This window comes from Ictalurus furcatus, chromosome 11 (genome assembly GCF_023375685.1).
Source record: "Ictalurus furcatus strain D&B chromosome 11, Billie_1.0, whole genome shotgun sequence".
Taxonomy (NCBI): domain Eukaryota; kingdom Metazoa; phylum Chordata; class Actinopteri; order Siluriformes; family Ictaluridae; genus Ictalurus; species Ictalurus furcatus.
This window is the reverse complement of record NC_071265.1, coordinates 3,731,592-3,748,035: the sequence shown is the minus strand read 5'-3', so window position 1 is coordinate 3,748,035 and position 16,444 is coordinate 3,731,592.

Genomic DNA, 16,444 nt, shown 5'->3' with positions numbered 1-16,444 from the left:
TGTAATTTCATGATTATAATTACTATTCTCTGTCTTTTTTATTTTCACTTTGATTATTAAACATTTAATTAATCATAAAGGGGAGTGTAGAATATTATGTATTTTAAACTCCACTCAATGCTTCCTGTGTGTTGTATGTTTACTCCTTTACATTTTGAGTACTGCATCGATAATGGACTGTGGTTGCTATGCGTTACTTGGTAGGTTCTATTTTCTAGACTTAGGTCACTTTTGAGTTTCCAGCCACAGAGGGTTTGTAAGAAAGAGAGTCAAAGGTTACAGGTGTTTTGGATGATGAGACCTTGAAGGGGTCAAATGAATAAATGAATAAATTCTGTCTCCATCCCTCCACTTTTGTGGCTGCCTGCATCTCTTTATGAAGAAAAAACTACACTATGAAATTCTGTGCTTCAGGTCTTTCTCCTGGCCAAAATAACAAACTTCCAAAAACTTGACAAATGAAACAAAAGCAGCAGCAGCTGAAATGGGAAATGTTATGCGATCATGGACTTTGTAATGTTGTAATTCTGTTCTTATTCTCTTCACATTAAGAACAAAAAGCAGTTAGACAGATTCAGGGATATTTCTGGGGGATATAAGAACATATTCTGGTACAGTTTCATTGTAATTGTTAGATCCTTGGCTACACACCCTTCCACACTTCAGTACTCACAGACAATGGTCTACTTACCCCTGGCTCCGCCCACTTACAGGCTTCTTAACATGACATGAACCTGGACTATTTCAGTACTGACCTGAACAATTGCTGCTCCAAAGCACTTATAATGGTCATGCACGTTACACACGCACAATGTGATTCGAGCCTTCTCTTGAGTTTTGGTCACATTTTTATTCTTACATGGATGCAGTGCTTCCCTCCTGTGTGTCTCACATTATCCTCTAGATGGCAGCAGCAGCATCAGACCAACTCACAATAAACACTTTAACTCTATTGATCACTGCTGTAACACTCCACCTGTGGACTCAGAGCTGTGTTTTAAATGAAGATAAATCAGATAAGCAAGAAATAAATTTAAAAGATCAGTAATGAAAAGGAAAATAAATGATGGGGAGATGTCATGTGACCCTATGCAATGCAGAGTTACTCTTACCACACCCACATTGATTATTTCTTGTTTAATTGCTCTCATACCACAACAAAAGTACATTATACAAAACACATTATACTTTTTATCTGTTTATAGGTGCATTTCATGCTGTAGTTAATATTATCACTTATGATACAGTAGCTATAAACAGTTGCTCCCTCACCAGCCTCTCTTTTTTCTCTCACTTGAAGTTAATAAGACAGAAATACAGGAGAGACTGGAGAGCGCAAGTCCTATTTCCTGAAAACAATCCCGTGGAGGAAAACACATTGACTATTACAAAGTGCTGACACTGAAGACTCTGCCTTTAAATGTTATAAAACATTAATCACCATCTTAATGACCATCTTCTGAATCAAGAATTCAGCAGCGCTTTGATATATTAGTCACTAGTGTATTATTAATTCTTTTAAACAAGCACACTGTGGGCCATCTACAGCACATTATAATCAAGTTTTGTGTTTTTGATGTTCACTTGTTATATTTTGGACCTAAATTATTCAACCATGTTCTGAAAAAAAAGCTTTTTATATATCAGTTTATTTCTTTGACGTGGTGTCCCGACATATAATATATCATTTAAAGTATATTCATTCATTCATCTTCAGTATTCTCTTTATTCTGGTCAGAGTCATCTGGATTCTAACCAGAGAACAGTAGCATTGGATGGATGGGTGGGTGGATGTGTGGATAGACAGGTGGGCGGATGGATGTGTGTATGGCTGGAAGGATGGACGGACGGGTGGGTGGACAGAAGGGTGGGTGGATGGACGAGTGGATGGATGGATGGATTAAACATGCTGCTTAAACATGGTGCCTGTCACAAATGACTGGTGGAACATATGTAGCATCCTGTTGTATTTGTTTTTTTCTCAATAAGTAGAGTCTGCTCTGTCCCTTCTTGTAAACAGCATCTTGCATAGTCTTAATGTGTTCTGATTCACCAGTGGTTGTATGTCATGAATGAAATTTTCTGAGCAAGGAATGAGTAGAACATTGAGTAGAAACCTTTTGAAAGTTCTGATCAGATTCTACTAGGGGTTTAAAAAAAAAAAACAATTCAAATCCTAAAATCGTAAAATCGGTCCAACAGTCTATGATATGGCACATATCACACTTTACAACATAAAATGAATAACTGAAACGAATCATATTAGATCAAACCTGAACTGAATTGTTGGTGCTGAACCGAGTCATATTGAATCAGCAGGGAATTGAAGTGTATGCAATCGTTACTGTATTGTTTGGTTATATAGAATAGCATAGAATAGAATAGAAACCTTTATTGTCTTTGCATAGAAATACAATGAAATTGCGCATTTTAATTGCCCTGTTTCGCCTTCCCGAGGGCAGGAGGGCAATCAGGTAGTGACCAGGGTGGGAAGAGTCCTTAACAATGTTTTTTGCTCTGGATAGGTAGCAGGTGTTTGTAATGTCTTGTAGTGAGGGGAGAGGGCAGCCAATGATGTTCTGCACTGTGTTGATGACCCTGTAGAGCTTTTTTGTCAGCTACTGAGCAGCCCCCATACCACACTGTGAGGCAGTATGTTAAAACACTCTCTATAACAGAGTGTTGGTGCTGCTGTGCCTTTTTAACACCAGCTGTCGTGTTTTCACTCCAGGAGAGACTGTCCCATATGTGGATTCCCAGGAATTTAAAACTGTGAACTGTTTCCACACAGTCTCCATTTATAAATATGAAAGTCTTTGATGTTTTGGTGTTAAGTTGTTTTCAGAGCACCATGATGTCAGCTTTCAGACCTCTTCATAATAGTCAGATTCCTCTCCTCCAGAAATGAGTCAGGCAATGTAAAACACATCAGTTTGTGTATATTCTGCCAAGTCCTTGAACAAATCCCATTCAGTCTTTACAAAGCAGCCTTGTAGTTGGAAAGTTGGAATAGTGCACCCTCAGGCCAAGTTATAATAGTTATACTGTGTGTATATATATATATATATATATATATATATATATATATATATATATATATATATAAATATTTTGTGTGGCCACCATTATTTTCCAGCACTGCCTTAACCCTCTTGGGCATGAAGTTCACCAGAGCTTCACAGGTTGCCACTGGAGTCCTCTTCCACTCCTCCATGATGACATCACGGAGCTGGTGGATGTTAGAGACCTTGTGCTCCTCCACCTTCCGTTTGAGGATGCCCCACAGATGCTCAAGAGGGTTTAGGTCTGGAGACATGCTTGGCCAGTCCATCACCTTCACCCTCAGCTTCTTTAGCAAGGCAGTGGTTGTCTTGGAGGTGTGTCTGGGGTCGTTATCATGCTGGAATACTGCCCTGCGGCCCAGTCTCTGAAGGGAGGGGATCATGCTCTGCATCAGTACGTCACAGTACATGTTGGCATTCATGGTTCCCTCAATGAACTGTAGCTCCCCAGTGCCGGCAGCACTCATGCAGCCCCAGACCATGACACTCCCACCACCATGCTTGACTGTAGACAAGACACACTTTCCACCCCTTCAACCTCTGCAGCAATGCTGGCAGCACTCATACGTCTATTTCCCAAAGACAACCTCTGGATATGACGCTGAGCATGTGCACTCAACTTCTTTGGTCGACCATGGCGAGGCCTGTTCTGAGTGGAACCTGTCCTGTTAAACCGCTGTATGGTCTTGGCCACCGTGCTGCAGCTCAGTGTCAGGGCTATAATAATGTACAATAATAATGTAACAGGGCTGACTAACATTATGGTAGCTACTTGTGTTGCAAAATAAATCCTCACCCACTGTGTCATGATTTATTTTGCAACACAAGTAGCTACCATAATGTTAGTCAGCCCTGTTACATTATTATTATTGACCTTTGTGTTAATGACCTTACTATCCATCTTACTAGTAGTTAACATGATTAAGCTGATTAAGCAGGTGGAATCAGGTGTTGGGTTGGAATGAAAACTTGCATCCAAACACACACACACTGTCACCAACCTTGAGACGGTACGGAAGCAGGAGCGGGAGGCGGGTGAACAGAGTAGGATCGGGAAGTTCCGGAAGCGTAGTCGTAGAATCAGCAAGGGTCAAGCGATCGGGCGAACAATACAAATGGGGATATCCAGAAAGCGTAGTCGAGACAAGAAGCGAGGGTCGAGGATTATAAGCAACAACGAACTAGATAAGCTTGGTAACGCAGCAAACAAAGCTACTGAGCGTATACTTCGGGTAGATTCTGGGTGGATGTCTTCCCTAAGTACTAGTGTGTGTGTGTGTGTGATTGGTGCCAGGTGTGTCTGATCAGAACTCCGGGGATGGTGAGCGCATGCGTGCCTGAGAAGTGAGTATTGCATCTTGGGAATTTGAGTTCTGATCGGACCGAGCTGTGACAGAACCCCCCCCAAAGGGCTCACTCCGGGAGCAGAGTTCTTTCTTGGCCTCCCCCGGGGTCGTGGGCCTGGGAGATGAGGATGAGTGACATGAAAGTCCTTGGTGAGCTGTGGATCCAATATATCCTACTTGGAAACCCAGCACTGTTCCTCAGGTCCGTAACCTTCCCACTCGACCAAATACTCCAGCTTGCCCCTCCTGCGTCTAGATTTGAGGATGTTCCTGACGTGGTAAGCCGGTTGTCCATCAATCTCCAGAGGGTTCGGAGGAGTTTCAGCTGGTACTTCGGTGGCTAGAGGACCGTTAACAACAGGTTTGAGACGTGATACGTGGAATGAAGGGGAGATGCGGCTGTGTCGTGGCAGTTCCAGACGGTAGGTGACTTCATTGACCCGCTTGAGGATCTTGAATGGTCCAGTATATCGTGGCGCTAGTTTTTTACAGCCGTGAGCTTGTCTCAAGTCTTTTGTGGACAACCATACCCGATCGCCTGGTTGGTAGTTAGGGTGTTCTTTGCGGCGGCGATCTGCTTTGTGTTTGTACGTGTCTGTCGTCTCCTTCAGGCGTCGATGGGTGTCAGCCCAGACACGCTCACTACGTTTGAACCAGTGGTCAACGGCCGGAGCTGCGGTGGGGGTTGCGTTCCACAGGAACAGAGGGGGTTGGTAACCGAGCACGCACTGGAAGGGGGTGAGATTGGTAGCCGAATGGCGTAGTGAGTTCTGGGCGTACTCGGCCCATGGCAAGAACTTGCTCCAATCCTCTGGGTTGTTGGCACAAAAGGTGCGGAGGAATCGTCCCAGTTCCTGATTGACTCGTTCGGCTTGCCCATTGGCTTGGGGGTGATAACCGGAGGTGAGATTCACTGTCACTCCCATCTTCGTCATGAAGCTGGACCACACTCTGGAGGTAAACTGCGGGCCCCTGTCACTGACAATCTCCTCCGGAATGCCGTAATACCTGAACACATGCTGGAATAGGAGTTCAGCTGTCCTGAATGCAGTGGGGAGAGCGGGCAAGGGAATGAAGCGTACGGACTTGGAGAACCGGTCCACTGCGACTAGAATTGTGGTATCTCCTTGGGATCTAGGCAGGTCTGTTACGAAATCTACAGATACGTGGGACCAGGGGTGTTCGGGGATAGGTAAGGGCTTGAGCCTCCCGGCAGGGAGGGTCCGAGGTACTTTACTCTGTGCGCACGATGAACAGGATTTCACCACCTTGTGTGTGTCTCCTATCATATTGGGCCACCAGTACTTCTCTTCCAGGAGATGGTGTGTGCGTTGTGTTCCAGGATGTCCCGTACCGAGTACCGTGTGTGCCCAGATGATGAGTTCTTGGCGGTACTCTTCAGGTACGAAGAGTTTGTCAGGAGGACACTTTACAGGTACTTGGGACTGGGGAATCTGCTCTAGTTCCGCGTCCAGCTCCCACTCTAGTGCACTGATAACACATGAAGGACGAATGATGTACTCCTCCTGCTCGTTGACCCGTTCTGTCTGATCAAGACGAGACAGAGCATCCGCCTTTGTGTTCTTGGACCCGGGTCTGTAGGATAACGTGAATTGAAATCTAGTGAAGAATAGGGCCCATCGGGCCTGGCGGGGTGTGAGTCGCTTTGCAGTGCGAAGGTACTCCAGGTTCTTATGGTCCGTGAAGATGACAAATGGATGTGTAGCCCCCTCTAACCAGTGTCTCCACTCTTCCAGCGCTAACTTAACTGCCAAGAGTTCCCGATTCCCCACATCGTAGTTTCTCTCGGCTGGGGAAAGCTTTCGCGAGAAGAAGGCCACCGGGTGAAGTTTTGGCCTTTCTCCAAATCGTTGGGACAGAATGGCTCCTACCCCGGTTTCTGATGCGTCCACCTCCACTATAAACGGTCTGGATGGGTCTGGATGTTTGATGAGGGGTGCAGTGGTGAAGGCCTTCTTGAGCTTGTCGAAGGCGGATTGGGCAGTGGAATTCCATGCCAGACGTTTGGGTCTCCCCTTTAGCAGGGATGTGAGGGGGTTGGCGACGGCACTGAAATTCCTGATAAATCTCCTGTAGAAGTTTGCAAACCCCAGAAACCTCTGTAGTTCCTTGATGGTCGTGGGTGTGGGCCAGCTTACTACCGCCTGGACCTTTTCTTGGTCCATGGAGATTCCCTCGGGGCTGATGACATAGCCCAGAAACGTGATGGTGGTTTTATGGAATTCACACTTCTCTGCTTTCACATATAGCTGGTGACGGAGCAGTCGCTGTAGCACTTGGCGAACGTGGTGAACATGTTCTTCCCGGGAGTCAGAGTACATCAGTATGTCGTCGATGTAGGCGATCACATGGCGTCCCAGCATGTCACGTAACACATCGTTAATTAAACATTGGAAGACCGAGGGGGCGTTAGAAAGCCCATACGGCATGACCTGATACTCGTAGTGGCCTGAAGTTGTGCTGAACCCAGTCTTCCATTCATCTCCCTCTCGGATCCGGACCAGGTTGTATGCACTGCGCAAGTCCAGTTTCGTGAAAATGGTGGCCGTGCGTAATTGTTCCAGAGCGGCTGGTACTAGAGGGAGTGGGTAGCGGTACTTGACGCAACATTGGTTTAGTCCTCGGTAGTCGATGCACGGTCGTAAGCCTCCTCCCTTCTTCTCCACGAAGAAAAATCCCGCGGATGCTGGAGAAGTGGATGGTCGTATATACCCTTGGTGCAACGCCTCCTGAATGTACTCTTCCATGGCCTTTTGCTCAGTGATCGTTAACGGGTAGACCCTCCCTCGTGGTGGTGTAGTGCCTGGGTGCAAATCAATAGCGCAGTCGTAATCACGGTGGGGAGGTAGTCCGCTCGCCTTCTTCCTACTGAATACCTCTATGAGGTCGTGGTAAACACTGGGGATCTGAACGTTATCTGCCTTATCTGGGCTTTCAATGGAGGTGGATGCTACGGAGATCACCGGGACTTGAAGACAGTGAGAAATGCAGTGAGGTGACCAGCGCGTGATTTCCCTTTGGTTCCATGAAATTTGGGGATTGTGATGTTCGAGCCAAGGGAGACCGAGAACCACTGGGTGTCGAGCCGTCACTATGACATGGAACGTGATCTTCTCCTGATGAAGGGCGCTGGTTCGGAGGTTAACAGGTTCGGTGCAGTGGGTGATTATGCCCTCTCCTATGGGGGCCCGATCAATGGCTTGGACTCGGCGGGGGGTGCAGAGAGGACGAACGGGGATATTATATTGGTGTACGGTCTCTTGGCTAATGAAATTCCCCGCCGCTCCCGAGTCGATCAGTGCTTCTAAAACACAAGAAACCCGTGAGTAACCCACTATAATGGGCAATACGAAGGCAGACTGAACAGAGTGCTGGGTAATGGGTTCGGAACTCACCCCTGCCTGAAGTGGTCTGGCAGTTTTGGCTTCCCCTCGGGTAGAGCCCTGTTTGAGAGGGCATTGTGGCACGAAGTGGCCCCTCTCACCACAGTAGAAACAACGGTGTTCACGGCGCCGTCGTTCTCGTTCCTGCGTGCTCACCCGAGTCTGTCCCAGCTGCATGGGTTCACTAGAGTGCTCAGGTGTCAGTGCTTCCGCCTCACCGCGTACGGGGCGGCGGCTACGTAGTAGACGATCCAGGCGGATAGCTACGCTGATGAGTGAGTCGAGGGTCAAAAGGTCATCGTGGCACGCCAGCTCCGTTAAGATGTCAGCATTTAATCCCCGGCGAAACATGGCTTTTAGAGCGGGTTGATTCCATCCGCTCCGGGCGGCAACAGTGCGAAATTCGAGGGCGTAATCCGCCACACTCCGTGATCCCTGCGCCATGGACAATAAGTCCTTCCCAGTCTCCCGGCCGTCTGGAGAGTGATCGAATACCGTGCGGAAGCGTGATGTCAGCTGCTCAAACGTGCTGATACGGTTCCCTTCCTGTTCCCATTCCGCGGTAGCCCAGAGGAGAGCTTTCCCGGTTAAAAGTTCCATGAAGTGGATGATCTTCTGACTCTCCGTCATGTCTGGGTACGTGGAAAAAAACAGGGAGCACTGGAGTAAAAAACCCCGGCAGCGTGCGGGATCTCCATCATACTTCTCCGGCGCTGGAGTGGGAGGGAAGCGTGGGGTCGGCACCGTAGCAGGCTGCGCAGCTTGATTTAACCGAGCTACCTGCTCAGTTAGGTAGGCGAGACGTTGATCATGTTCGCTAAGCATCCGGCCATGTCCCTCGATGGCGTTCGGCCAGCGATTTCCCGCTGCCTCCATTAATAGGCGAAGTATTCTGTCACCAACCTTGAGACGGTACGGAAGCAGGAGCGGGAGGCGGGTGAACAGAGTAGGATCGGGAAGTTCCGGAAGCGTAGTCGTAGAATCAGCAAGGGTCAAGCGATCGGGCGAACTATACAAATGGGGATATCCAGAAAGCGTAGTCGAGACAAGAAGCGAGGGTCGAGGATTATAAGCAACAACGAACTAGATAAGCTTGGTAACGCAGCAAACAAAGCTACTGAGCGTATACTTCGCGTAGATTCTGGGTGGATGTCTTCCCTAAGTACTAGTGTGTGTGTGTGTGTGATTGGTGCCAGGTGTGTCTGATCAGAACTCCGGGGATGGTGAGCGCATGCGTGCCTGAGAAGTGAGTATTGCATCTTGGGAATTTGAGTTCTGATCGGACCGAGCTGTGACACACACACACACACACACACACACACACACACACACGCATGCACACACACACACAGCCCTGATGCTCTTTTGCACTAATTTAAAAAAAATTAATAAATCAAATAATGACACGACATTATGAAAGAAAATCAAATTTGTTGATTGTGTAGAAATCAGTAAGGTGGAAAACTATGAAGAAAACTGTGAAAGGCCTTTCAACACCATTCTGTTGTATTAATTAATTAATTAAATGCAGTATTATGTAACTTACAAATCTGTCTTTTTGGACAAATTATTAATGCTATATGATCAGTGCTGCATTAAGCCTTTGCGGGCCCGGGGATAATGCATTCCTTGGGGCCTCAATTATATGCCAGTTAAATTCCATCAACTGGTAAATCAAATGAGCAGTCTTATTATTATTATTATTATTATTATTATTATTATTGTTAATATTATTATTGTTAATATTATTATTATTATTATTGTTATTTTAATTCTAATGTATTATTATTATAATTTTAATTAATTAATTTAATTATTTAATTCATTCAGCCTAGCTAAATATATTGTAGTTGATATTGTAGTTGATGTAGTAAAATTAGCCTCATTATTGTTTATCAACGTCTAGGAGTTCTATATATTTTTTAAAAGAAAGTTTTAAGCTTAGGTATTTTGCTTAGAGTTTCTTAATTTCTGTTTCTTCTGTTGCTGCTCTTTTCTCTTTTTAAAGAGAAACTCTCCTTAGTTTAGAAGTCCTGGAAAATTCTACAGCGCCATCACAGTCATCTAACATGAACTCCATGGAAAATCTCCGGTGGGATTTGAAGAAGGCGGTTGCAAAACCCAAGAATATTACTGAACTGGAGGCCATTGCTTTGAACTATTTCAACTGCTGTTGTTTCATTTGTTCATCGCAAACAGCTGAAAGTCTGTACATTTCAACAACAAACCTGATTTGCAATGGGGTTGAATCATTTTGATTGAAACTGTATGATTGTTTGATTAATGAATGTTTTTTTGCATTCCAGTTTTTAATGCAGGACTGGACTGAAAAAGGAAAGTTTCCTTAAAGCCTCAATTTGCTGACAGTTAATATAGTGAGTGTAGGATTGTATTAATAATACAATCTAGCAAAATGAGCGTTTTTTTTTTTTTAGAACTTATCATTTTTTTTTGTATATGTCCGCAGGTTGCTGTTAAATTTATCATCAGAGATGAGTACCATGGAATGATGACCACTGTAAGTATTTTAAGTCTGCGATTCAGAGAATCAGTACAGTGCAAATAACAACCACGTTATAGACCAGATATTAACTACAATTGTGTGTCCATTTGCTCAAACCTGCTCATTTAGACCACAGCAATTCTTCTCCCAATCATTTTCCAAATTCACATTTTATAAGCTATAATTTAGAATATATATATATATATATATATATATATATATATATATATATATATATATATATATATAAATGAAAGATTGCTGAAGCCTTTCTATCTCGGCTATTTATAGATTCAGTGTATTTACTCTGACCTCATGCTAACTATGTCTGTTCTAATTTTAGCCCGACAACACATCGCTCCCTACAGAGGTGTTATTGATGCAGATATTGTCCAAGCCGATTCCCAATCCGAATGTGCTGGAGCTGCTGGAATGGTTTGAGATACCCGATTTCTTTGTCTTGATCCTGGAGCGACCCAGTCCCTGCATGGACCTCCAACAATTCTGTGATACTCTTCACAATGGTAAACTGTCTGAACCCCTGGCTCGAGACATCATGCTACAGTTGGTTAAGGCTGCTCTTCACTGCTATGACTGTGCTATGAGTTTATCATACTGACATCAAGACTGCGAATGTCCTCATCAACACAGAGACGCTACAAATTAAGTTGATAGATTTCGGCAGTGGCTTTTTGCTTAAGGACACCCCTTGCAGGGAATGCCCAGGTAAGTCCATAATACTATGAGATAGAACGTAAGCGAATGCAGTGGAGAACCAGGTTTGTGATGGTGCTGATGGTTGTTGCTCGTTCTTGTACACTCAGGCAGTATGAACTACTTCCCTCCTGAGTGGTTACAACATAGAGAGCACTTTCCTCAACCTGCTACTGTCTGGACTCTGGGCATAATCCTTTATGAGCTAATGCATGGAGACCTGCCCTTTCAGTCAACTGAGAGTTTACATGGTTGTACTTAAAAAGAAAAAAAGTGTACAGCTTTGTAGAGTTCTCGAATCTGATTGGTTAGAAGGTGTTGATTAATTTCTTATAACCAACCAGATTCGAGAATTCGCTCCGGAAGCAAGAATTCTATAGAAACAACTTACAAACAAAGAGTTTTATACAGAAAGCTTCGGTGTTTGTTTCTACCATTTGTCAGTACTTATTAAATTCAACATTACACCAAAACCACGTCATAAAAGTACGATTCTTCAGCTTCATGTTAATGTGCTCATTCTACTACCGTATTGTTTCTATAGGAACACCTGACAGAGGGAATCGTATAGAGGACTCTTCACATAAACAGATTAAAAATGTAATTCTCGTTGATATGGTGAAATTCTGTGTAAGGAGTTGTTTATTTATCATTTATAGAAGGAGTCTCCAGTTTCAGTTTGCAGAAGAGTGTCACGATTTCCCCTTGAAGCAGCGTGCTCTAAGCGCGAATGCACGAGCACCTGCTTTTCCGTTGTTGACCGTAATGACATCTGGACACGTGTGTTTTGTTTATGTTTCTGTCATGTCTCCTCCCTGTTCTGTTATTGGCTGGGATTTCACGTGGGTCTGTATTGCTCTCAGCTGCAAGCAGTTTAGACGCTGATTATGTCCGCATATATACCGCACGCCTCCCAGCACTCAAGGCGGAAGATTAATATGTTAGCGTTAGTTTAGTTCGTATCGTAGTCATAGTCACAGTTCATGGTTAAAGATAGTTCGCGCTGGATTATCCGCTTCCAGTCCCTCGTCATAGTTCGTTTCTTGTTTTGTTTGACGTCCAAGTCCAAGTCAAGTCTCAAGCTTCTGAAGTCCAAGTCCAGTTTCAAGTCCCTGAGGTCCAAGTCCAAGTCAAGCCTCAAGTCCCTGAGATCCAAGTCAAGCCTCAAGTCCCTGAGATCCAAGTCAAGCCTCCAGTCTCTGAGATCCAAGTCAAGCCTCCAGTCCCTGAGGTCCAAGTCAAGCCTCCAGTCCCTGAGGTCCAAGTCAAGCCTCCAGGCTCTGAAGCCCAAGTCAAGCCTCCAGGCTCTGAAGCCCAAGTCAGGCCTCCAGGCCCTGACATCCAGGCCAAGCCTCCAGGCCCTGACGTCCAGGCCAAGCCTCCAGGCCCTGACGTCCAAGCCAAGCCTCACGTCCCTGAGGGCCAAGCCAAGCCTCACGTCCCTGAGGGCCAAGCCAAGTCTCACGTCCCTGAGGTCCAAGCCAAGTCTCACGTCCCTGAGCTCACGTCCAAGCCTGCTGATCCAGTTGACCAAGCTCTGCTAATATCTCAGCCTAATGACCAAATGCTGCTCACGCCCAAGTCTACCGACCCGGTCGCCCAAGTTCAGCCCACGCCCAAGACTACTGACACGCCCAGCCAAGTTCTGCTCACGCCCCAGTCTGCTGACACGCCCAGCCAAGTTCTGCTCACGCCCCAGTCTGCTGACACGTCCAGCCAAGCTCTGCTCACACCCCAGTCTGCTGACACGCCCAGCCAAGTTCAGCCCACGCCCAAGACTACTGACACGCACAGCCAAGTTCTGCTCACGCCCCAGTCTGCTGACACACACAGCCAAGTTCTGCTCGCGCCCCAGTCTACTGACATGGCCAGCCAAGCTCCGCCCGCGCCACAGTCTGCTGACACAGCCAGCCAAGCTCCGCCCGCGCCACAGCCTGCTGACACGGCCAGCCAAGCTCCGCCCGCGCCACAGCCTGCTGACACGGCCAGCCAAGCTCCGCCCGCGCCACAGCCTGCTGACACGGCCAGCCAAGCTCCGCCCGCGCCACAGCCTGCTGACACGGCCAGCCAAGCTCCGCCCATGCCCGAGTCTGCTGACACGGCCAGCCAAGCTCCGCCCGTGCCCGAGTCTGCTGACACGGCCAGCCAAGCTCCGCCCGTGCCCAAGGTTCACCTGGTGACCTCAGAGCCTCAGCCTCCCTGTTCAGCTGTGGACGTCGCTCAGCCCCCCTTTTCAGCTGTGGACGTCACTCAGCCTCCCTGTTCAGCTGTGGACGTCGCTCAGCCTCCCTGTTCAGCTGTGGACGTCGCTCAGCCTCCCTGTTCAGCTGTGGACGTCGCTCAGCCTCCCTGTTCAGCTGAGGCTGTCGCTCAGCCCGCCTGTTCAGCTGAGGTCGTCGCTCAGCCTCCCTGCCCAGCTGTGGTCGTCGCTCAGCCCCCCTGTTCAGCTGAGGTCGTCGCTCAGCGTTCCGGCTCCATGGCAAACGTCGTTCCCCCCTACTGCTTCGAGGAGACCCACGCTCCTCTCCCTGGCCGCACGGAGACCCACGCTCCTCTCCCTGGCCGCACGGAGACCCACGCTCCTCTCCCTGGCTGCACGGAGACCCACGTTCCTCTCCCTGGCCTTATAGGGGACTTCGCTCTGCCTTCCAGTTCAGCTGGGGACGTCGCTCTGCCTTCATGCTCCGCCGAGGACTTCGCTCAGCCTGCCTGCCCGGCTGTGGTCGTCACTCTGCCTTCATGCTCCGCCAAGGACTTCGCTCAGTCTGCCTGCCCTGCTGTGGTCGTCGCTCTGCCTTCATGCTCCGCCAAGGACTTCGCTCAGCCCGCCTGCCCTGCTGTGGTCGTCGCTCTGCCTTCATGCTCCGCCGAGGACTTTGCTCAGCCTGCCTGCCCGGCTGTGGATGTCGCTCTGCTTCCCTGCTACGCCGAGGACATCGCTCCGCTTCCCTGCGCCGCCAAGAACACCGTGCAGTTTCCTGGCTCTGCCTGGGACATTCAGTCCAGGGGGCCGGGTCCGCCAATGAAAGGGGGATGACTCATGGCACTCCGGGAGGAGTGCCTTTGGGGGGGGGTTCTGTCACGATTTCCCCTTGAAGCAGTGTGCTCTAAGCGCGAATGCACGAGCACCTGCTTTTCCGTTGTTGACCGTAATGACATCTGGACACGTGTGTTTTGTTTATGTTTCTGTCATGTCTCCTCCCTGTTCTGTTATTGGCTGGGATTTCACGTGGGTCTGTATTGCTCTCAGCTGCAAGCAGTTTAGACGCTGATTATGTCCGCATATATGCCGCGCGCCTCTCAGCACTCAAGGCGGAAGATTAATATGTTAGCGTTAGTTTAGTTCGTATCGTAGTCATAGTCACAGTTCATGTTTAAAGTTAGTTCACGCTGGATTATCCGCTTCCAGTCCCTCATCATAGTTCGTTTCTTGTTTTGTTTATCGACCTAGATTCCTGCCTTGCCCCGTGTATGCCTGTTTGCCAATCGCCTGACCTCTTGCATGTTTGTGGATTACGTTTTGGATCACGTTTTGGATTTGTCTGCCTGTCTCTCTTTCTAATAAACAACTGTTCATCCTGCACTTGCATCCATCCTATCTCTGCACTGTCACGATTCGTGACAAAGAGTTTACACTTCATGGTGTCTTGCTTGATTACACGACGAGCCGTTTGTAGGTGTTATAACAGAAGCGATAACAGTAACTAAATTGTTTTAGTACATTAAATGTAGCTATAAACGGATGAACCGTATGACGTGCTGTTCTTTAATAAATAAATTTGGCCAACTGCTGTGGTACAAGAGGAATAAAACACTTCAGGAAGTGCTGTTATAGCAAAAGAATCAGCTTCAAGGTGGTAAGAGTCACTTCGTTTAATCCTGTTGTTGATCTTAAATTAAGTTTTATTCCTTACTTAATGTATACTTACTTGAGATTATTCTCTGTTGTGAATTAATTCAGTTTTACCAGACTGCGTGTGATGTAATACCGCATGAGCGGCTGAAATATTAACCAATCACAGAGAGGAGGCGGGAAAATAACTAACCAATCGTAACGCAGGAGGTAGCATTTGTTGATTACGAGTGGGATAAAAAGATTTACGCTGGTTGGGAACGAAAGAAAAAATCTCCAAGTAATAAAGAGGTCAATACATTATCATAAATATAATAATACAGAGATTTAAATAGTTTATATGATTAAAAATTCTGTTTTGTATTTGAAATATGATTTCGTTCTCCCATTAAGCGACACAGTGTTTATTTATTTTAAGAGCTGAAGTGCTGCCATCTTGTGGTAGAAGGGAGTTACTACTACTAATACACAAAAAGTAATTAGAAAATAATAATAATAATAATAATAATAATAATAATAATAATAACAACAACAACAAGGAGGAGGAGGAGAAGAAGAAGAAAAATAAATTTATACACTATACATTTAAATAGTATATTAAATACTATTTTTAAAAAATTAAATGGCACGAGTCAAGGTAATAAAATAACAAATAGAAACAGTATAAAATAAGCGATAAAATAACATCCCATTGCACAAAACAAACATTCTTTAACATAAAGAAGAAAAAATATATATTTTTAATATGTGAATTTGTACATTTTTAATAAATATGCATTGAATTGTTGTTTATTCATCATTAATGCAATAAATCCCCAACAAAAACTCTACAATTATGGCCCTTTAGATGTACACAAACACGAGTCTGGACCCTGTATTATAGCTACTGTCACTAAAACTCTAAGCAAAAATATGTTTAAAAAGAATTAAATCAATTTTAAAAAATAGTTAAATAAATAAAGTCTCATGGGGAATTCCTCCTTCCACTTGCTCACTGAGGGGTTAAAAGCATCTGCAAATCTGCTCTGAGACAATCTGTGCTGTGGAAAGCGTCTAAAATAAGATTTATCTGACTTGGATCCGACTATGACTGAGATTTTTCATTTCAACATTGTTTTATTTATTTATTTATTAGTAAAGTATTCTGGACTACACACTGGAACACAGCACATTAAATCTACTCTGTTATACAGTTGAGGTCATGAGTGTACATACGACTTCAGTCTAGAAAATGTTAATCATATAAATTAAAAAAATAAGAAAAATAAGAAAAAATGCATACATAAAAAAAAAAAAAAAGCTTACACCCCCCCGGTCTCTTAATGTATCGTGTTGCCTTCTTGAGCACAGGGAACGTTTGCACCTTTTGGAATAGTCGTGTACGAGTCCCTCAGTCCTCCTCAGTGTGAAAAGATGGATCTCGGCATCATATAGCCGCTGTTAGAAAGAGGGTCAAATATGCAGAAGATGCTGGAAAAGTAAAGAATGTGCAGGACCTGGAGGATTTTATCTGAAGAACGGTGGGCAGTTTAACTGCTCAGGACAAACAAGGGACTCGTGAA